The sequence below is a fragment of the Budorcas taxicolor genome, chromosome 25 (genome assembly GCF_023091745.1).
Source record: "Budorcas taxicolor isolate Tak-1 chromosome 25, Takin1.1, whole genome shotgun sequence".
Classification (NCBI taxonomy): Eukaryota; Metazoa; Chordata; class Mammalia; order Artiodactyla; family Bovidae; genus Budorcas; species Budorcas taxicolor.
The window spans coordinates 2,023,128-2,043,504 of NC_068934.1; the positions used below are offsets into that span (position 1 = coordinate 2,023,128).

The window sequence follows — 20,377 nt, forward strand, 5'->3', positions numbered from 1 at the left end:
ACGACTGAAGCGACTTAGCAGCAGCAGCAGCAGCTTGGTAGCTCCTCGTTCATTATTAGGACCTCCCGTTTAAGATAACTCCTGCAAGTGGTCACTACGGTGCCTGGCCAGGGTTGGTGGTCTCAGTCGGTTGTTCCCCAACAACGTCATCATCCCAGAGGACTGAGTCATCTGACACCCCCTCCCCTGTAACCAGTCACCCCAAAACTATCAGCTCTGTCTCCTCTGTTGCCATTACCCAGGTCCAAGCCCTTGTCTCCAGCTGAAGGTCAGGACCCTGGTAACGGGGTTCCGAAGTTAATCCAGAGGGTCTCTGCCAGTATTAAAAAAGAAGAAGAAATAGAATGGGAGGAAGGCATGAGAGTGGAATACACATAGTCAGATTGAGTTTTGTGAAAGTTGTGTATAGTAAGAGTTTTACAGAGAAAGGTTGACGCCATGAAGCGCTTTACACACGTTGACTTATTTCTCCACAACAACTGAAGTCGTGGTGTTGCTTTTCCTGTCCTTGACTCACAGGGGAGGAGCTGGACTGTGGGAAGTGGAGAAACTGACCAGGGTTAGGCTGGAAGCCTGCGTCTCAGAGATGCTGTGTGTGTGTGTGTGTGCGCACGCTACTGGGTTGCCAAGTAAAGTGTCTTTCTCACTCTGCAGGTTGTGGTGAAAACAGAAGTTGGCCGGTTTCTGTTTGACAGACGTCTGAACCTGTCCTCTTGTCCTCTCCCCGCTCCGGCCTGCATCCTTGCAGCCTGGGTGCTCCTGGTCTCTGTCGCAGGGTCCGGCACTTTTGGGAGGGTGTGCAGTCTGTGTGGTCTCAGGGCCTGTGAAGCCTGGTCCTGCTGACCTCCTCGGCTCGGAGGCTTTGAGAGAACAGGACTCCCCACCTGGCAGAAGAGAAAACCAAGGCCCAGGGAGTTTGAGAAACTTGCCAACCTCTTCTGTTCTCAGAGCATGCCGTTTGCATTTTCCTTACAGCTGGCCTGTGAGATGTTTGTGGGGTTAGGTTTTCTTGTCTTTTTCGTTTGCAGCTCTGCAGGATCTTCCCCAGCCAGGAACCAAGCTTGTGCCCCTGGAGTCTTAATCACCGGACTTCACTGGACTGCCTGGGACGTTCCTTGGTTTTTGTTTTTGATTTAGAAAATAATGATTATAAGCTCCTCGAGAGCAAATTCTAATAGTTGTCTTGTCTGTTCTCGGTCGTCTGGGTTTTTGATTGGCGTGATGCATCTTTTCCTGGGCAAGACTCTGGTCTTCCAGGTAAGGATCCCTGGCCTCTGCCTGTGCTGGGCCCTGCAGGGGTCTCCTTCCTCGGCAAGTGCTTCGTGCCCGCTCCCCCAGCAGCTCCCCAGCCCCCGCCCCACCCTGGAGTGGATGGAGCCCACGCTCTGGAAATAGCTGATTTCCTCCTGGCTTTTTACTTGTGAAGACTCCGTCTGTCTTGTCTGGGCTGCACTCGTTTCCCCTCTTTACTGCTGCAGCTTACCGCTCTTTACTGCTCATTTGTTTTTACTTTTCAGCCTTGCCCAAAGTGCACCTTGATTTTGGTATCTTTAGCTCTTTAAAGCCCTGTACTGTTACTGATGATTTCCTTCATTTTGCAGAATTCTAGTTGGTTGCAAGTCTATTTTGCGAGACCCTGTTCCTTTCCCTTCTGTCGTTAAATTTTAATACTTTTCTGTTCCTCCTCTTTTATAGGAATTTGTATTTCATTTTTTTTAGATTGTAGTAATGGACCTTCAGTGTCCTGCAGTCTGACTTCCCATCAGACTGACTGGCGTTTAGAATCGGATGTTCATCGAGCGTTGGTCAGCTCTACGGTGTCCTTGCTCTTTCTTTGGCAGGCACGTCTGTTGCACCCTCTTGGTGCTCCCCACTCCTTTGCTGGCTCTTGTCGGATCAGCCCTGACCCCTCACCACAGTGGGGGTCACTGCTGGCCCTCCAGCTGCTGCTTCACCCTCTTCTCCCCACCCCCCACAACCAACAGCTCTCTAACTTTTCATTTCGGACCCCTTTTAAAACTCTTAAAAGCTAGTGAGAGCCCCAAAGAGCTTTCAACTGAAATGTGGGTTATATCTAGCAGTACTTATAATATTAGAAATTGAAGTTGAAAAGATTTTAAAGTGTTTATTAGTTTAAATATGTAATAAACCCATTACATAATACAGATAACACTTTTAATGAAAAATAACTGTTTCCAAAGCAGAAAATGAAGGGCGGCATTGTTTTGCTTCTTTCCATATAACTTTATTGCCTGCCTTAATGGAAGAGAGCTGGATTCTCATCAATGGTTTTACCTTCATTCTGTTGTAGTATGTTGTATGTGTATGTGTTTTTCTTTTAAGAATTAAAAAAAATTAGTTTATTTTTGGCTGTACTGGGTCTTCATTGCTCCGTGGCTTTTCTCTAGTTGCGGGGGCTTCACTTCGTTGCAGCGCACAGGCTGCTCACTGTGGTGGTCTCTCCTGTTGCTGAGCACAGGCCACAGGGCGCGTGGCCCAGAAGCGGAGGTTCCGGCCCTCTGGGGCGCAGGCTCGGCCGCTGTGGCGCATGGGGTTTGTTGCTCTGCAGCACGTGGGATCTTCCCGGATCAGGGATCCAACCCGTGTCTCCTGCATTGGCAGGTGGATTCCTCTCCACTAAGCCACCACAGAAGCCCTGTTGTGTTTTATGTATGAAGAAAATACAGCCTTACCTGGATATACTTGGAAAAGGGAGGAATGTTTTAACAACCTATTCAGTTAATTGTGGATACTCTTTGAAACTACATCAGAGCTTGGTAAGTGGTAGTTTCTTCAAGGTTTGTTGCAGCATAGAATCTGAAATCTTATATCAAAGAGTCTCTCGTATTCCGTTCCATTAAAATCTTTTGGTCTGTCTTGCATTTGAAAAGATCTTGTATGCATTTTGTAACATCATGCATGAGTCATTTGAATAACATCACATTAGTTACTGTCACTACCACTCTCCTCTGAAGAGCCTTAAAGTATTGAAAGACTCTAAAGCTCATAGTGGCCAATAGAGTTTTTCCAAATTTTAATTTTTGCTTGAAAGCTTAGATTTTTCTTTAGTAACAAATACTGTCAGTTTTCCTTGAACTAACAAGCTCCCTTTATTCATTCTAAGACACCCAGATCTGAGTCACTGTAGCTTTTCTGTCAGTCATTCTTTCAAGTTAAAATGGCCTTCAGTGGAAAAGAGTGGCCGGTTTGGCTTGCCGCTCAGTTGTACGAGTGCTTTTCCTGCCAAGAACCACCACGCTTGGGCTTGTAGCAGAAGTGCTGTGTGTGTCCTCTCGTTTTGTCATGGGATAGTAAAAAGATACGTACTCAAGGTTAATATTTAGTGGAATTAATAACTTTTACTGCTTCCATTAGTATATTCTTAGATGAAATTGACCTTTTTTTTTTTTAAACTGTGAGAGTGTGGTGGTGGAGATTACAGTGACGGCTATCACAGTCAGATACCACTGCCTTATTACTGGCTGAGGCTCCAGCTATTTTCCCCACCATTGGCTTTGCACTGGCAGTGCAAATGTCCCACAATGAGGATGGTTTTGACCTGGCAGCACCCCAGAGAGGGTTTTGGACCATGTTGTGGAAGCCACCGGCTGAGACCAATGCGCGCAAAACCTCCGCACACGCTGGCCACTCTTGCTTCTCATCTGCCCGGAAAACCCTCTCCCTTTCCGTGTGTGTGCAAATGCACACACTTAGACACATGTATGTGTATGTAGCTATATGTGCGTATGTGTGCCTGTCTCTGTCCCTTCAGTTAATATTGGTTCTGCTCATCACGTGTTCATGGGTCTCTTCCAGTAGACAGCAGACCGTGAGCCAGGTTTCACATTTATCATAGGTGGGGATAGCGCCAAGTAGCATTCCTATTACGTATTAACTTGTTTAATGTTGCCTGTCTTCATCACCCTTATATTATTTTTGTTTCCAGGGCTTAATAAATGTTTTTTGAACAAACGAAGAATTGGGTTACTATTTTCCCAGGGTTTTCTTAGAATGTTGGTTCTTTTATATCAGCAAGTGTTAAGCATGAAAGGGCATCTGTGGTTAAGTTGATTTGGGAAGTTCAAAAAGTGTTTAATTGAAGGCTTTCCCATATTCTTCATTGTATGATGTGCACTGTGAATTTTTAAGCGGGATGGGAGGCTACAGAACGTACTATTTCTCGCCAGTTGGATAACACAGGAAACTTTTCTTGGCATGTCTCACAGGATTAGTTTCCTTGGAATTTTCTTTAGGAAATAATTGTGTAAACTGCCTTTTTCAGTTTTTACAGATGAGTAAATTGATTGCCCATGTTTATTCATGCATTAATTTATACCCTGTATTTAGTTAGTACTTCTGAAGGCTAGACACTGGTAGATTTAGACATTCAATGGCTAGCAAAAAGAAAAAATACTTTGAGAAAATATTCATACACCACTGTGTGGAGTAGATGGTCAAGTGGGAGATTCAAGTATCATCAACTGATCCCTGCAAATTACAGGTGTTAGGTTGATGGTATGTTTGAAGGTACCCCTGGGAGATTGGTCTCAGGACTCCTGCAGATACCAGAATCCTCAGGTGCTCAAGTTTCTTGCATAAAATGACTTAGTATTTGCATAAAACCTGCGTACGTCTTCCCATATACTTTAAATCTACAGAATATTTGTAGCACCTTCCCGTATACGCTAAATCATCTGTATATCCTGTGTAAACAGTCATATGTGTGCTTCGTTGCTCAGTCATGTCTGACTCTGCGACCCCATGGGCTGTGGCCTGCCAGGCTCCTCTGTCCATGGAGTTCTCCAGGCAAGAATACTGGAGTGGGTTGCTATGCCTTCCTCCAGGGGATCTTCCCAACCCAGGGATCCAACCCAGGTCTCCTGCATTGCAGGTGGATTCTTTACCATCTGAGCCATCAGGGAAGCCCAGGTAGTCATAAATACAATGTAAATACTATGTAAATAGTTGCCAGTGTATGGCAAATTTGTTTTGCTCTTTGGGACATTTTGGAAATTTCTTTTTTATAGTATTTTCCATCTGCGGTTGGTTGAATCCTTGGATGTGGAACCTGCAGAGACAGGGTGGATGGTCCATAGTGCAAAAGCATTTGCTTTTTGTTTTTCTCCTTCTCAAACCTCCACCGGGCCTGTTCAGGTGTCCCTGTCTGCATTTTGCTGCTGCTGGCACTCTTGGGATCCGGAAGGCTGATGAAGAGGCTGCGTAACGATGGGGCCTCACTTGGCTGTGTCATCGGAGGGGATGGCGTGTCGGAGACTAGGCCTTTAGAAATGTGAACCAGCTTCCTGTTAGAGCCTGGCATGTAGTAGGTTCATGTATGTTGACTGGCTGAACAGTGAGTGAATAAGTGTGCTCAGAGACTAAAGGATAAACTCCACCCTGTGATCCCATCAACTCTGTGCCTGAGCTTGCTCCACCATACAGGGTGGGCTGAATAAAGCCCTGTACCTGCTTTTCACGCCCCTCGGGTCTGACCCAGCCTGTGTTGTAGGGAACCAGTGACTCTTCCACCTTCTCTGCCATGCAAAACAAAACGTGAAGCCTGCCCTCCTTTCTGTGTTGATCCAGTTCTGTCCATACACTGGGAGATGTTAACACACTCTTGATATGAAAGTATTTAATCAAAGGATATAATTTCGATACAGTGAAATTGGCCTTTGTCCTCTGACTTCCTGGACAGATGATAGCAGGATGGTTTTGCAACAGAATGGTCTCGGAGTCCGGACTTCAGTAAGATTAAGCCCATGTTTGGTGTGTTGTTTCACTCTGTGAAGTCACCCACAGAGAAGGCAAACATTCCATGTTTAGTAACCAGTCCTGTTGGTTCTTGGAGTGTGGCCCATGCCAGTTTGGGCTGGATGAGCTGGATGGGCTCTGGGAACGTGCGGACTTCTCCCAGTGCTCCCCTCTCCCCACCACCTCGTGTGGATGGATAGATAAGAAAACATGCACCCACTCAGACTGTCCTCTTCTTTCCAAGCCTGAAACTTCTTTAGCCACATCAAGGTCCTGCCAGAGTCTGGAAACTGGTAAGCTTTAGAGAGGCCGAGGTTCGGCTAGAGTCTTAGGAGATGAAATGCACTCGGGTGGTTGGTTTCTTCAGGTGTTGCTCTGAGACCGAATTAGGAAAATCCTCAGGGAGGTTTCTTGAGTTTTCATTTTTGTGATTGAGTTAGAGTTGCAGAAGTATCATGAGTTGCTAATTTAAAAAGTGGGTTTTTTTTTTTCATTTCTTTGTAAAAGAAATTCACATTAATTGTAGAAATTTGGAAAAATATCAGAAGGCATAATGCTGAAAATTACCCAAATTTCTAGTATTCAGAGATAATCACTACAAAACGTTTTGTGGCATTTGCATGCATTTTATATGCATAATTAAGATCATTGTGTATAAATTTTGATTTTCCCTTTTCCCATTTAGCATATTTTATCTTGCATTGAGAGCACTACAGCATGGGAACTTGTATTAGTTTCCTCTGGCTGCAGATTTCCACAAACTGGATGGCTTAAGACCATGGAAATGGATTCCCTCAGTTCTGGGGGCCAGAAGTCTGAGCCGGGCCTGAGGAGGGTGCGCCCCCTGGAGGCTCTTGGGGGGAGTGCACCCTCGACCCTCAGTTTCTGGTGCTTGCCGGCGTTCCTGGCATGTGGCCCCGACTCTCCAACGCCTGCCTCTGTTTTCACCTGCCTTTCCTGTGTGTGTGTGTGTGTGTATGTAAGAAATCTCCCTCTGCCTCTCTTGTGAGACATTTGGGAGGGCATCTAGGGCCCACCCGATGATCAAGGATGTCTCTCCATCTTAAGATTCTTCACTGGCAGAGGTGCCATATCTACCCAGGGTAGCATTTAGAGGTTCCAGAGTTAGGGCCTGTTATCTTTGGGGGACCATTATTCAGACTCTCAGAGGATTTAAGAGCATAGACTTTTGAACCAGACGGGGTGGGCTCAAAACCCTGTGTGGTCTCTTACTAGCAGGGTGATCTTGAGCAAGTGTCTTAAGTATTGGTGCCTCCATTTTCTGATCTGTAAAGTGGGAATAACAACATTAGCAACCTGAGGATTAGGAGGGTTAATGTTTGTAAAGCACCTTGTAAGCTTAGGACAGTGTTTTTACCATGTAAAGATTAGCTGTTGCTATTGTAGTTGGTTTTTATTAGAAATTCTTTGTAAAGCAGGCAAAGTACCCTGTCAAGGGTAAAGACCACGGCTATCGTCGACTTAATTTCCAGCTGACTGCTTTCGTCTTGGTGCTTTGGGTTGTCTTTTCCCTCCATAGCCCAGTTTTAACATTCTACATGTTCAGAGTGGTAATAATTCTCTCAGAGAATGGGATTAGCCTGTAGTCATCTTGACTGTTAAGCTGCTTGAATAAAATCCAACTTAACTTGGGGCTTCCCAAGTGGTACTGTGGTAAAGAATGTGCCTGCCAGTGCAGGAGGCGCCAGTTTGATCCTTGGGTCACGAAGACCCCCTGGAGTAAGAATTGGCAACTCACTCCAGTATTCTTGCCTGGGAAATCCCAGAGGACAGAGGAGGCTGCTGGGTTACAGTTCATAGGGTTGCAAAGAGTCAGACATGACTGAGTGACTGAGCATGCATGCAATTTAACTTGAAATTCAGACCCCCTGAAAAACCATCTACCTTCTAGCCCTGCCTCCCAGCCCTCCCTTTCATAGCCCTTATCTTTAAACTTCATGAAAATCTTACTCCCTAATAGAGGGATTAGAAGGATTTAGAGTCTTGAAGCCCTATAGTAGGTGATTTCATGGTTGATCCACTGAGGAACCAATGGAAAATTAGGTCAGGGGGATAGTGGGCATAAATGTTTCAAGATCTTAGCAAAACAAATGTTCATGTTCACTAAAACAGACTCTAAAGATAGCATAAATAGCTAGTACCAGCCACTAGTATGTGAACTGAGTCATCTGGTCTACCATCTGGCTCAGCTGAACCACAGATGCCTGTAGCCACATGAGTAAACCAGGCAAGACCAGAAGAAAAACCACCCCACTGAGCCCAGCACTAACTGCTGACCCACCAACCATGAGTAAATAAAATGTTTATTAAGACCAAAAAAGGGACAGCACAGTAAATCAAGACTTATCTGTAAGTTATTTCACCTCTCATTGTAGTGTTGATAGGCATTGTATGGTTACTCAATTATTCCTCATGTGCTGTAGACACTTTCAGAGTCTCTCATGTTTATATTTTCATTGAAATTCTTTTTTATTTTGTTATGGGTAATATCCACATTAGGAGCCCTCTCTCCCCAGTATCTGGGTCTCCATCTTAGTCCTGAATACCGCTGAGATTTTATGACTTGTTTGCTGGTTCTCCTCTCTGGGTTTCCCACCTCTCTCTCTTCCTCTCCTCTCAGATATTATGGGATGGTAGTTGAGAGGCCCAGGTCAGTGTCTCTCATCTTTTATTTTTCCTTTGTTTCAGAAGTCTTTATTTCATCACCCTCTACTTGTGTTTTTTTTTTTTTTAGTCCTAACCCTGGATCTTGTAGTTTTATTTATTTATTTTTTATTTATTTAATTTTTTTTTTTTTGATCTTGTAGTTTTAAATAAGTAACTTTTGGTTGCAAGGAAAAGATATGCTCTCTTTCCAGCTTAGGTCAGCAGAGGGTCTGTTGCAGGAACCTCAGGAATGCAGGGAACAGCCTGGCCAGCCTGCTGGGGGCTGGAGAGGCAGGCTCCTCCAGTCCTGCCTGGTGTGAGGGAGGGCGGGGTGGGGCCGGATGAGTGCTGGTGAGGAGCAGCCGGGGGAGCCACGCAGTTGCCCTCTCAGCAGAGACTTGGTGGAAGTGTCACAGGAGGTCTGCAGAAAGCAAACCAACCAAACCTATTATACCTCTTCTGATTTCTCAACAGGAATAATCCAAATCACCTTTCCTGGAAGTCAGTTTGCTGAAACTACTGAAGCAGCAGTTCCTGGAAGTTGAAGAAAAGGTGAATAGAAGCATTTTCATGTCTGCTAAAGTCCTCTTAAGAGGGAAACCCATGTTTGGAGGGCCCCTATTGTTTCTCAGACATCCCTGTATATAATATTTTACCTTCCTCTGCCTGGCCACGCCCTAGTTTACCTTCACCAATGGCTGCCATCTTGGAAATGAGGGCTTTCCCCTCTGGCTGATGTGGTTCTCCTGCCTTTGAACCCCCCCTGTACCGCGTTCTCCTTACTGACCTGTATCCCGGGGGGCACTCCGTGCCTCTCCTCTCTGTCCTCCCACAGCCGTGTGGGATGTGGGGGGGTGCTTTCTGTGGCCCTCACCCCACTGTAGCACTTCCGTACTGGATTATAGTTACCTGTTTGCGTGTTTCCCCCAGTCACTTCCTTAAGATGTATCTGAACTGTGCCTCAGACATAGAAGATGCCTTCATAAATGTTTATTGAATGAGCAGTGGTCACCTCATATGTGGATTCACTATGTACCTCCACCGTTTGACCCATATAGGGCCTGTACTATAAATCGATTTTATTCTTTGAGCATTCATCAGAGATTTTTAATCTCTAGTTGCTTTTCGTGTTTTGGCTATTGGGGAAATGAAGCAAAGCTTTCATATCTAGTTTTTATTTTTCATGGGCAGTTTGGTTCCACATTAAGAGCTGTGGTCCAGAAGCTCGAGGGGAAGGGAGGTGATGGGCAGGTCAGGGAACCAGTGACCTTGGAAGCGTGGCTCCCCAGCCCACTCCACCTTGCTGGGGGTGGTGTTGAATGGGATTGCGCGAGGTGGGGTTTGGTCATGCTGTGTCTGTGGCCCTCTTGTCTGCTGGATGGCAGACCCCTCTTCCACCCACCCAGCCACCCATCCATCTATTCATCCATATGGTCCTCCAGAATGCCTCAATCATCAGAGAGTTGCATTTGAGCCCACCTTCCTGCTCCTAATCTCTTTTTTTGCTTTAAATTATTGTCAGTAGATTCCTTTTCTTACCTGCTTTTACTGAACCTGCTGAATATCCCAAAGATGTTCCTAACTTATTTTATCTGTTTCGTTGGTCACAATCCTCTTAAAAGGACTCATTCCAGCCTTTCCTACCTGACAGTAACCAGCAGTTGTCTGTTACATTTGATGAGTTCTTCCCCTTTCAGAAAGTGCTTCTGTGCACACCACCAGAGTTCCTTCTCCCACCAATCCTAGGAAATAGGCAGGGGCAAATGGTAACTTCCCATTCCCGGAAACTCAGAGTACTAAATATTCCATGTGAGGCCCATTGCCAGTGTGAACAGCATCTGGTTTTTCTCTCCCTGGCACCATCTTGCTAGTTCTCTTTGGAAGCCGCTTCTGTCACAAAGCCAGGGGGCCCTTTTCACCCACTCCAGGGTCCTCTCGGTGGGGAGCCTTGGCCTGTTGACCCGAGATGCTGTCTGATGCTGCCGTTTCCTCTACCCCAGCCAGGCCTGATCCTGGCGTTTCCTCTACCCCAGCCAGGCCTGATCCTGGCGTTTCCTCTACCCCCAGCCAGGCCTGATCCTGGCGTTTCCTCTACCCCCAGCCAGGCCTGATCCTGGCGTTTCCTCTACCCCCAGCCAGGCCTGATCCTGGCGTTTCCTCTACCTCCAGCCAGGTCTGATCCTGGTGTTTCCTCTACCCCCCAGCCAAGACACTTTCTTAAAAAAAAGTAGATCTCCTCTTCCCAAGAGCTTCCAGTCAGTCTCGTGAATTTTATTTTTTGTTCGGGCTTATTTAAACGCAGGAAATTGAGTTAGTTTACATGAATGCTGCGCTGTCTTACTCTGGGAGCACAGGAAGACGCTAACGGGATTGGGGCAGCCTAATCTGGCTGTCTCTAATGATCTTCCTGCCTCCCCTCTGAAGTGAAGTCGCTCAGTCGTGTCCGACTCTTTGTGACCTCATGGACTATAGCCTACCAGGCTCCTCCGTCCATGGAATTTTCCAGTCAAAGAGTACTGGACTGGGTTGCCATTTCCTTCTCCAGGGGATCTTCCCAACCTGGGGATTGAACCCGGGTCTCCTGCACTGCAGGCAGACGCTTTACCCTCTGAGCCACCAGGGAAGCGCCTCTAAATAACTGCAGATGGGGCCATGCATCAAGGAGGCAGAGCACAGCGCTTTATTGCCTTGTGTGGTTATCTGGTTAAATGTGTTTTGTTTTCTTTTGTTTTTAAAGAAATGGCTCAACTTTTAATTGGAAAACAGAATGTTGAATGGCATTTTGATTTGTCCTTTGGTGGCAAAACTGGAAAAATAGATACAAAACCAGGTGCTGGTCCCGAAGAAGGCATATTAACTTCAGAGCAGGATGTGAACTCAGAGTCATTGTTTCCCTAAAACAGGCCAAATTCAGAGTCATTGTTTCCCTAAAACAGGCCATCTACTCTGGGCTTTTTCTTGTGAGACCTTCTCCTGCATCTGTACCACCTTAGATTGACGTTTCCCTGGGGAGGTTCTATTTGGAATCCCCCAAACAGGGCAGTATCCCCAGCGACGTAACTGTCAGGACACAGGGTGAGATGCTGAGACCCTTCTGCCTGGACGCCTTGAAAATGTCAGTGTCAGGAAATCAGCACACCTGTTATGATGATTGTAATTGAAAAAAATACCAGGCTGTATACTTCACTTCGGGCTTTCCTGGAGGCTCAGATGATAAAGAATTTGCCTGTAATGTGGGAGACCTAGGTTTGATCCCTGTGTCAGGAAAATCCCCTGGAAGAGGGCATGGCAACCCACTCCAGTATTCTTGCTTGGAGAATCCCACGGACAGAGGAACCTGACGGGCTACAGTCCATGGGGTCACAAAGAGTTGGACAGGACTGAAGTGACTTAGCGCACACACACACACACACACACACACACACGCACACACGCACACACGCTCTACTTCGCATTGTGCTGTGATGCAAAGCCCATTTTATCATTAACAGGACTGTTTTCTTAGCCCCAAAGCTGGCGTCTGCTTTACTGAAGGTCATCTTAGAAGTAGCTTGCACGTGTCCTAGCTGAGTTTGGCCACATGAGCTCCCCATGAGGTGCACCCCACCTTGAGCTGGCACAGAGGTGGTCATATGAGCACCCCGAGAGAAGGGCAGGAATGATCATTTGTGAGATCCGCCCCAGGCTTCCATTACTCTATCCTCTGTGCTTCACGGCTCTTTTTGTATCTTTTTTAAAAACAATTATTTATTTTTTAATTGAAGGATAATTGCTTTACAGAATTTTGCTGTTTTCTGTCAAACCTCAACATGAATTAGCCATGCTGCTGCTAAGTCGCTTCAGTTGTGTCTGACTCTGTGCCACCCCATAGACGGCAGCCCACCAGGCTCCCCCATCCCTGGGATTAGGTATACATATATCCCCTCCCTTATTGAAACTCCCAGTCCCTCCCCATCCCACCCCTCTAGATTGATACAGAGCCCTTGTTTGAGTTCCCTGAGACACACAGCAAATTCCCATTGGCTATCTATTTTACATATGGTAATGGAAGTTTCCAGGTTACTCTTTCCATATATCTCCCCATGTGCATAATTCTATTCTCTATGTCTGTTTCTCCTTTCCTGCCCTGCAAATAAATTCTTCAGTACCATTTTTCTAGATTCCGTATATATGTGTTACAATACGATATTTCTTTCTTCTCTTTCTGACTCACTTCACTCTGTATAATAGGTTCTAGGTTCATCCACCTCACCAGAATGGACTCAAATGTACTCCTTTTTATGGCTGAGTAATATTCCATCCTGTATGTGTACCACAACTTCTTTATCCATTCATCTGTCAATGGACATCTAGGTTGCTTCCATGTTCTAGCTATTGTAAACAGTGCTGCAGTGAACAATGGGACATGTGTCTTTTTCAGTTTTGGTTTCCTCAGGGTATATACCTAGGAGTGGGATTGCTGGGTCATATGATGATTTTATTCCTAGTTTTTTAAGGAATTTCCATACTGTCTTCCATAGTGGCTGTATCAGCTTACATTCCCACCAACAGTGCAAGAGCATTCCCTTTCCACCACACCCTCTCCAGCATTTATTGTTTGTAGACTTTTTGAGGAGAAGGCACTGGCGACCCACTCCAGTACTCTTACCTGGAAAATCCCATGGACAGAGGAGCCTGGTAGGCTGCAGTCCATGGGGTTGCTAAGAGTCAGACACGACTGAGAGAATTCACTGTCAATTTTCACTTTCATGCATTTGACAAGGAAATGGCAACCCACTCCAGTGTTGTTGCCTGGAGAATCGCAGGGACAGAGGAACCTCGTGGGCTGCCGTCTATGGGGTTGCAGAGAGTTGGACACGACTGATGTGATTTAGCAGCAGCAGCGGCAGCAACAGCAGCAGACTTCTTGATGATGGCCATTCTGACCAGTGTGAGGTGATCAGTTCAGTTCAGTCTCTCAGTCATGTCTGACTCTTTGCAACCCCATGGACTGCAGCACGCCAGGCCTCCCTGTCCATCACCAACCCCTGGAGTTTACTCAAACTCATGTCCATTGTGTTGGTGATGCCATCCAACCATCTTATCCTCAGTCGTCCCCTTCTCCTGCCTTCAATCTTTCCCAGCATCAGGGTCTTTTCAAATGAGTTAGTTCTATGCATCAGGTGGCCAAAGTGTTGGAGTTTCAGCTTCAACATCAGTCCTTCCAGTGAATAGGCAGATCTGATTTCCTTTACAATTGACTGGTTTGATTGCCTTGCAGTCCAAGGGACTCTCAAGAGTCTTCTCCAACACCACAGTTCAAAAGCATCAATATTTCGGTGGTCAGCTTTCTTTATAGTCCAGCTCTCATATACAGACATGACTACTGGAAAAATCATAGCTTTGACGAGATGTACGTTTGTTGTGTGGTGTGAGGTGATATCTCATTGTAGTTTTGATTTGCATTTCTCTAATAATGAGTGATATTGAGCATCTTTTCATGTATCTGTTAGCCATCTGTATGTCATCTTTGGAGAAGTGTCTGTTTAGGTCTTTTACCCATTTTTTGATTGGGTTGTTTGTTTTTCTGGTATGGAGGTGTATGAACTGCTTGTATATTTTGGAGATTAATCCTTTGTCAGTTGTTTCATTTGCTATTATTTTCTCCCATTCTGAAAGTTGTCTTTTTACCTTGCCTATAGTGTCCTTTGCTGTGCAAAAGCTTTTAAGTTTAATCAGGTCCCACCTGTTTACTTTTGTTTTTATTTCTGCTACTCTAGGATGTGGGTCATAGAGGGTCTTGCTTTGATTTATGTCACCAAGTGCTCTGCCTATGTTTTCCTCTAAGAGTTACACTCTGGTCTTACATTTAGGTCTTTAATCCATTGTGAGTTTATCTTTGTGTATGGTGTTAGGAAGTGTTCTAATTTCATTTTTTTACATGTAGCTGTCCAGTTTTCCCAGCACCGTTTATTGAAGAGGCTGTCTTTGCCCCATTGTATATTCTTGCCTCTTTTATCAAACATAAGGTACCCGCAGGTACGTGGGTTTATTTCTGGGCTTTCTATCTTCTTCATTGGTCTGTGTTTCTCTTTTTGTGCCAGTATACCATACTGTCTTGATGACTACAGCTTTGTAGTATAATCTGAAGTCAGGAAGGTGATTTCTCCAGCTCCATTCTTCTTTCTCAAGATGGCTTTGGCTATTCGGGGTCTTTTGTGTTTCCATATGAATTGTGAAATTTTTTGTTCTAGTTCTGTGAAAAATGCCATTGGTAATTTCATAGGGATCTCATTGAATCTGTAGATTGCATTTGGTAGTGTAGTCATTTTCACAATATTGTTTCTTCCTACCCAAGAACATGGAATATCTTTCCATTTGTTTATGTCATCTTTGATTTCTTTCATTAGTGTCTTATAATTTTCTGGGTACATTTCTTTTGTCTCCTTAGATAAGTTTATTCCTAGATATTTAATTTTTTTGTTGCAGTGGTGAATGGGATTGATTCCTTAATTTCTCTTTCTAATTTTTCATTGTTATATACAGAAATGGAAGTGATTTCTGTGTATTGATTTTGTATCCTGCAACTTTGCTAAATTCACTGATTAGTTCTAGTAATTTTTTGATAGTATCTTTAGGGTTTTCTATGTACAGTATTATGTCATCTGCAAACAGTGAGAGCTTTAGTTCTTTTCTGATCTGGATTCCTTTTATTTCTTTTTCTTCTCTGATTGTCTTAGCTAGGAATTCCAGAACTATGTTGAATAATAGTGGTGAAAGTGGACACCCTTGTCTTGTTCCTGATCTTAGGGGGAAAGATTTCAGTTTTTCACCATTGAGAATAATGTTTGTTGTAGGGTTATTATATATGACCTTTACTATGTTGAGGTAGGCTCCTTCTAGGCCCATTTTTTGAAGAGTTTTAATCAAAAATGGGTGCTGAATTTTGTCAGAGGCTTTTTCTGCATCTATTGAGATGATCATATGATTTTTATCTTTCAATTTGTTAATATGGTGTATCACATTGATTGATTTCCATATGTTGAAGAATCCTTGCATCCCTGGAATAAACCCAACTTGATCATGGTGTATCAGCTTTTTGATGTGTTGCTGAATTCTGTTTGCTAAAATTTTGTTGAGGATTTTTGCATCCATGTTCATCAGTGATATTGGCCTGTAGTTTTCTTTTTGTGTGTTGTGTCTGTCTGATTTTGGTGTCAGGGTGATGGTGGCCTTGTAGAATGAGTTTGGAAGTGTTCCTTCCTCTGCAGTTTTTTGAAAGACTTTTAGAAGGATAGGCTTTAGCTCTTCTCTAAATGTTTGATAGAATTCTCCTGTGAAGCCATTTGGTCCTGGGCTTTTGTTTTTTGGGAGATTTTTTTTAATCACAGCTTCAATTTCAGTGCTTGTAATTGGGTTGTTCATGATTTCTATTTCTTCCTGGTTCAGTCATGGAAGATTGAACTTTTCTAAGAATCTGTCCTTTTCTTCCAGGTTATCCATTTTATTGCTGTATGGTCATTCATAATAGTCTATTATAATCCTTTTTATTTTGGCATTGTCTGTTGTAACCTCTTCTTTTCATATCTAATTTTGTTGAATTGATTCTTCTTATTTTCTTCATGAGTCTGGCTAAAGGCTTGTCAATTTTGTTTATTTATTAATCTTTAGTATTGTTTCTTTCATTTCTTTTTCATTAATTTCTGCTCAGATCTTTATGATTTCTTTCCTTCTACTAATTTTTGGGATTTTTGTTCTTCTTTTTCCAGTTGTTTTAGGTGTAAAGTTAGGGTATCTATTCTATGTTTTCCTTGTTTCTTGAGCTAAGACTGTATTGCTATAAACTTCCCTCTTTGAACTGCTTTTGCTGCATCCCATAAGTTTTGAGTTGTCATGTTTTCATTGTCATTTGTTTCTAGAAATTTTTTAATTTCCCTTTTGATTTCTTCAATAACTTGTTATTTAGGAATGTGTTGTTTAATCTCCAAGTGTTTCTGTATCTTACAGTTTTTTTCTTATAGTTTACGTCTAGTCTCATAGCGTTGTGGTCGGAGAAGATGCCTGATACAATTTCAATTTTCTTTAATTCACTGAGGTTTGATTTGTGATCCAAGATGTGGTCTATCCTGAAGAATGTTTCATGTGCACTTGAGAAGAAGGTGTATTCTGCATTTTGATGGAATGTCCTAAAGATATCAGTGAGATCCACCTTATCTAATGTCTCATTTAAGACTTGTGTTTCCTTATTAATTTTCTGTTTCGATGATCTGTCCATTGGTGTGAGTGGCGTCTCACAGTGTCTCCTACTAAAGTCTCCTACTTTTTTTGTGTCACTGTCAATTTCTCCTTTTATGTCTGTTAGTGTTTGTCTTGTGTATTGAGGTGCTCCTTTGTTGGTTGCATAGATATTTACAATTGTTATCTCTTCCTCTTGGATTGATCCCTTGATCATTATAAATGTCCTTCTTTATTTCTTGTAATATTCTTTATTTTAAGGTCTATTTTTTCTGATGAGGATTGCTACTCAAGCTTTCTTTTACTTCCTATTTGCATGGAATATATTTTTCCATCCTCTCACTTATAGTCTATATGTGTCTTGAGGTCTGAAGTGGATTTCTTGTAGACAGCATATATATGGGTCTTGTTCTTATATCCCTTCAGCCAGTCTGTGTCTTTTGGTTGGAGCATTTAATCCATTTACATTTAAAGTAATTATTTATATATATATATATATATATATATATATATATTTTTTTTTTTTTTTCCTCTTGCCATTTTCTTAATTGTTTAGGATTGATTTTGTAGATCTTTTTTCTTCTGTTGTGTTTCTTGACTATATAAGTCCCTTTAACATTTGTTGTAAAGCTGGTTTGGTGGTACTGAATTCTGTTAACTTGCTTGTCTGAGAAGCTTTTTATTTCTTCATTAATTTTGAATGAGATCCTTGCAGGTACAGTAATCTTGGTTGTAGACTTTTCCCTTTCAGTACTTTAAATATTTCCTGCCATTCCCTTCTGGCCTGCAGAGTTTCTGCTGAAAGACCAGCTGTTAAGCATATGGGGTTTCCCTTGTATGTTACTTGTTGCTTCTCCCTTGCTGCTTTTAATATTCTTTCTTTATGTTTAGTCTGTTAGTTTGATTAGTATGCGTCTTGGCATGTTTCTCCTTGGGCTTATCCTGTATGGGACTCTGCGCCTCTTGGACTTGATTGACTATTTCCTTTTCCATGTTGGGGAAATTTTCAACTACAATCTCTTCAAAAATTTTCTCATACCCTTTCTTTTTTTCTTCTTCTCCTGGGACCCCTATAATTTGAATGTTGGTTCGTTTGGTGCCATTTCAGGGGTCTCAGAGACTGTCCTCAGTTGTGTAAGCTTCGTATGAGGTGATGTTTGTGCTGAGTTTTTTTGTTTGTTTGTTTTTCCTCTGATGGGCAAGGTTGAGTGAGGTGGTACTTTTCTGCTGCTGATGGGGCTTGTATTTTTGTTTGTTGTTTAGATGAGGTGTCCTGCACAGGGTGCTACTGGTGGCTGGCTGATGCCAGGTCTTGTATGCAAGTGGCTGCCTTTATGCGAGTTCTCAGCATTTGATAGCACCTCGGGTTAGCTCTCTGGTAGTCTAGGGTCTTGGAGTCAGTGCTCCCACTCCAAAGGCTCAGGGCTTGATCTCTGGTCAGGAACAAAGATTCTACAAGTGGTTTGTTATGGCATTAAGTGAGATTAAAACAAATACCCTAAAACAAAAAACCGAAGATGAACCCCAGGCAAATGGCAGTTACAAAATCAGGGAACAAATAATTAAAATAATGGAATATATGCATATACATAGACACCCATCAACACATCAAAACAGTCTATCAAAAATAAAGTACAATAAATTGACCTGGTGAACAAAGAAAATCAAAAATTATATTTATGAGTTAAGAACAAAACTAACTAAAGCACAAACTGGAAAACAAAACTGAAGCAAGGTGCCAAGTGGGGAATAAAGTGATAAAAACAAAACTAACAAATTTGTTGAGAGGAATGGAAAGAAAGAAAGAAAAAAAGAATAGATATGCAAAGTTAAACAGAGATAGATAAATAAGATTTATATACATTAAAGATTAACTCCAAGGGGTAAAGAACAATAGGAAAAGCAAACAAAGGAATAAATGTAGAAAAAATAAAATAGGTTTAAAAAATTAAAAATTAAAATTTAAAAAAGTGGGAAAAAAGGGAAGAATATTGAAAAAAACAAAAGGATAACTCCACAGAACTGCAAAAGCCCAATGTAAAGGCAGAGGTTTATATCAACAGTAAAAAATATGACTTAGGAAAAAAAAAGCTCAAAAGCTTAATTAGATTTCATAGTGCCAATAAAATTGACAACTACAGCAGAGGAGGGGAAAAAAAGAAAAAAAAATCCAAAAGAATCTATAGAACCAGTCAAAACATAAGAATAATAAATGTTTTTCTTGAGTCACTGCTGTCAGAGTTCTTTCCCTCGCTGGGAGTTACAGCCTCCCTCACCTCCCTGTGATGCCCTCCAGCACTCTGCTGACCTCTGGACCTGCTGTGTGGGCAGCTCAGAGTCTAATCTGGTCCTGCTCCTGTGTGTTCTTGCCGCCAGTGTCCACAGCTGTCAGAACTAGTGTGTTTTCTTTTGTGGGAGCTCTCAATGGCCTTTATGTATTCCATAGACACAGAGAGGGGTTCTGGCAGCACCAGGTACTTAGGGGGTTGGCGGCTAGGGCAGCAGGAAATACAGTGCTCTAGAAGGGTATGGCGACCAGTGTTGGACAGTATGCTCCTTATTCTTGCCTGGAGAACCCGCTGACAGAGAAGCCTGGCAGGCCACAGTCCACAGGGCTGCAAAGCGTTGGACATGACTGATGTGACGCTGCAGGCATATACGAGAGACTTCTTTTGCCTCTGGCAGCTCTGCCGCAGTGAGGGCTGAGCATGAAGCTGGTGCAGCTGCTTGGCTTGTGGGGATTCTGGTGGCATCAAGTGTGTAGGGACACGGATTGCCTCTGCTGCAGGAGTTATGGCTCTATGAGAGTCTTTTTTCCAGCCTCTTGTATCTGGTGATCAGAAGGCCTCTTTGGCCAGTCTTTATCTGTAGCTCCAGCCATTCAAGCACTTAGAGGGCTCCCTTGACTGGGGTCCTTCTCTGTTGTTCAGTGCATCAGACACATAGAGGGGACCCCCTACCTGGGGTCCTACTCTGTAGATCGGTGCATCAGTCACTTAAAGGGGCACCCTGAGCGGGATCCTACCCTGTAGTTCAGTGCGTCAGGTGTTTGATGGGTCAGCCTCTCTATTGTTCACCTACAGATCCTGGCCTGTGGGGAGAGCGGCTGTGGTGATGGCTCCACCCCCTATGTGTACTCAGCAGTATCACCTTGCTTCCATGGTGCCTGGCTTTCCTCCACCCGCATTTCCCACCACGATCTCCTCCCTCACATCCCCTGATCCGTCTCTCCACAGTCAACAGCAGCCCTCTCCCTGGGATTGCTCCACAATCCCTGAACTCCACCTCTCAGCTGCTGCGCCTTCTAGGGGACCTGCATCCCTGTCCAGGGTGTGCGTGCCTGTGGCAAGGACTGTCTGATTCTCATTCCACTTAGTCTGCCACAGCTCAGCGGTTTCACTCTGCTTATACCTTTGATAGGAGTTAGTGAACTTGGCTGTCTCATGGGCCCCTCAAGCTTAATGCATCCCAATTTTAACTCTTGGTCCCCTTCTGCCACAGCCCCTTTCCAGCCTTCCCTTCCCCCCATCTCATTAAGGAGCACAACTGATAGCTCACTTTTTCAGTCCAGAAACTGGGGAGTCATCTGTTATCCCTTACTTTTCTCTTCCTCCAAATTGCCGAGTCCGAGTGGCACTTCCGAAGCAGGTCTTGAATTCATTTGCTACCTTTCCTCATGTGTCTCCCAGGTTGGTGATGTCAATGTTTGCCTGGGTCACTGCAAAGGCCCTTGAACTGGTTG

At 43.7% G+C, this 20,377-nt stretch overlaps 1 long non-coding RNA gene across 1 annotated transcript in view; it reads left to right on the forward strand.

The window, feature by feature from the left end:
• LOC128069067 (uncharacterized) overlaps positions 1–20,377 on the forward strand; it is a 76,190-nt gene that overhangs the window by 34,215 nt on the left and 21,598 nt on the right. The window contains exon 3 of the long non-coding RNA XR_008201532.1: positions 8,896–8,973. This is a non-coding gene — a long non-coding RNA (uncharacterized LOC128069067). The remainder of the gene's footprint in view (positions 1–8,895; positions 8,974–20,377) is intronic.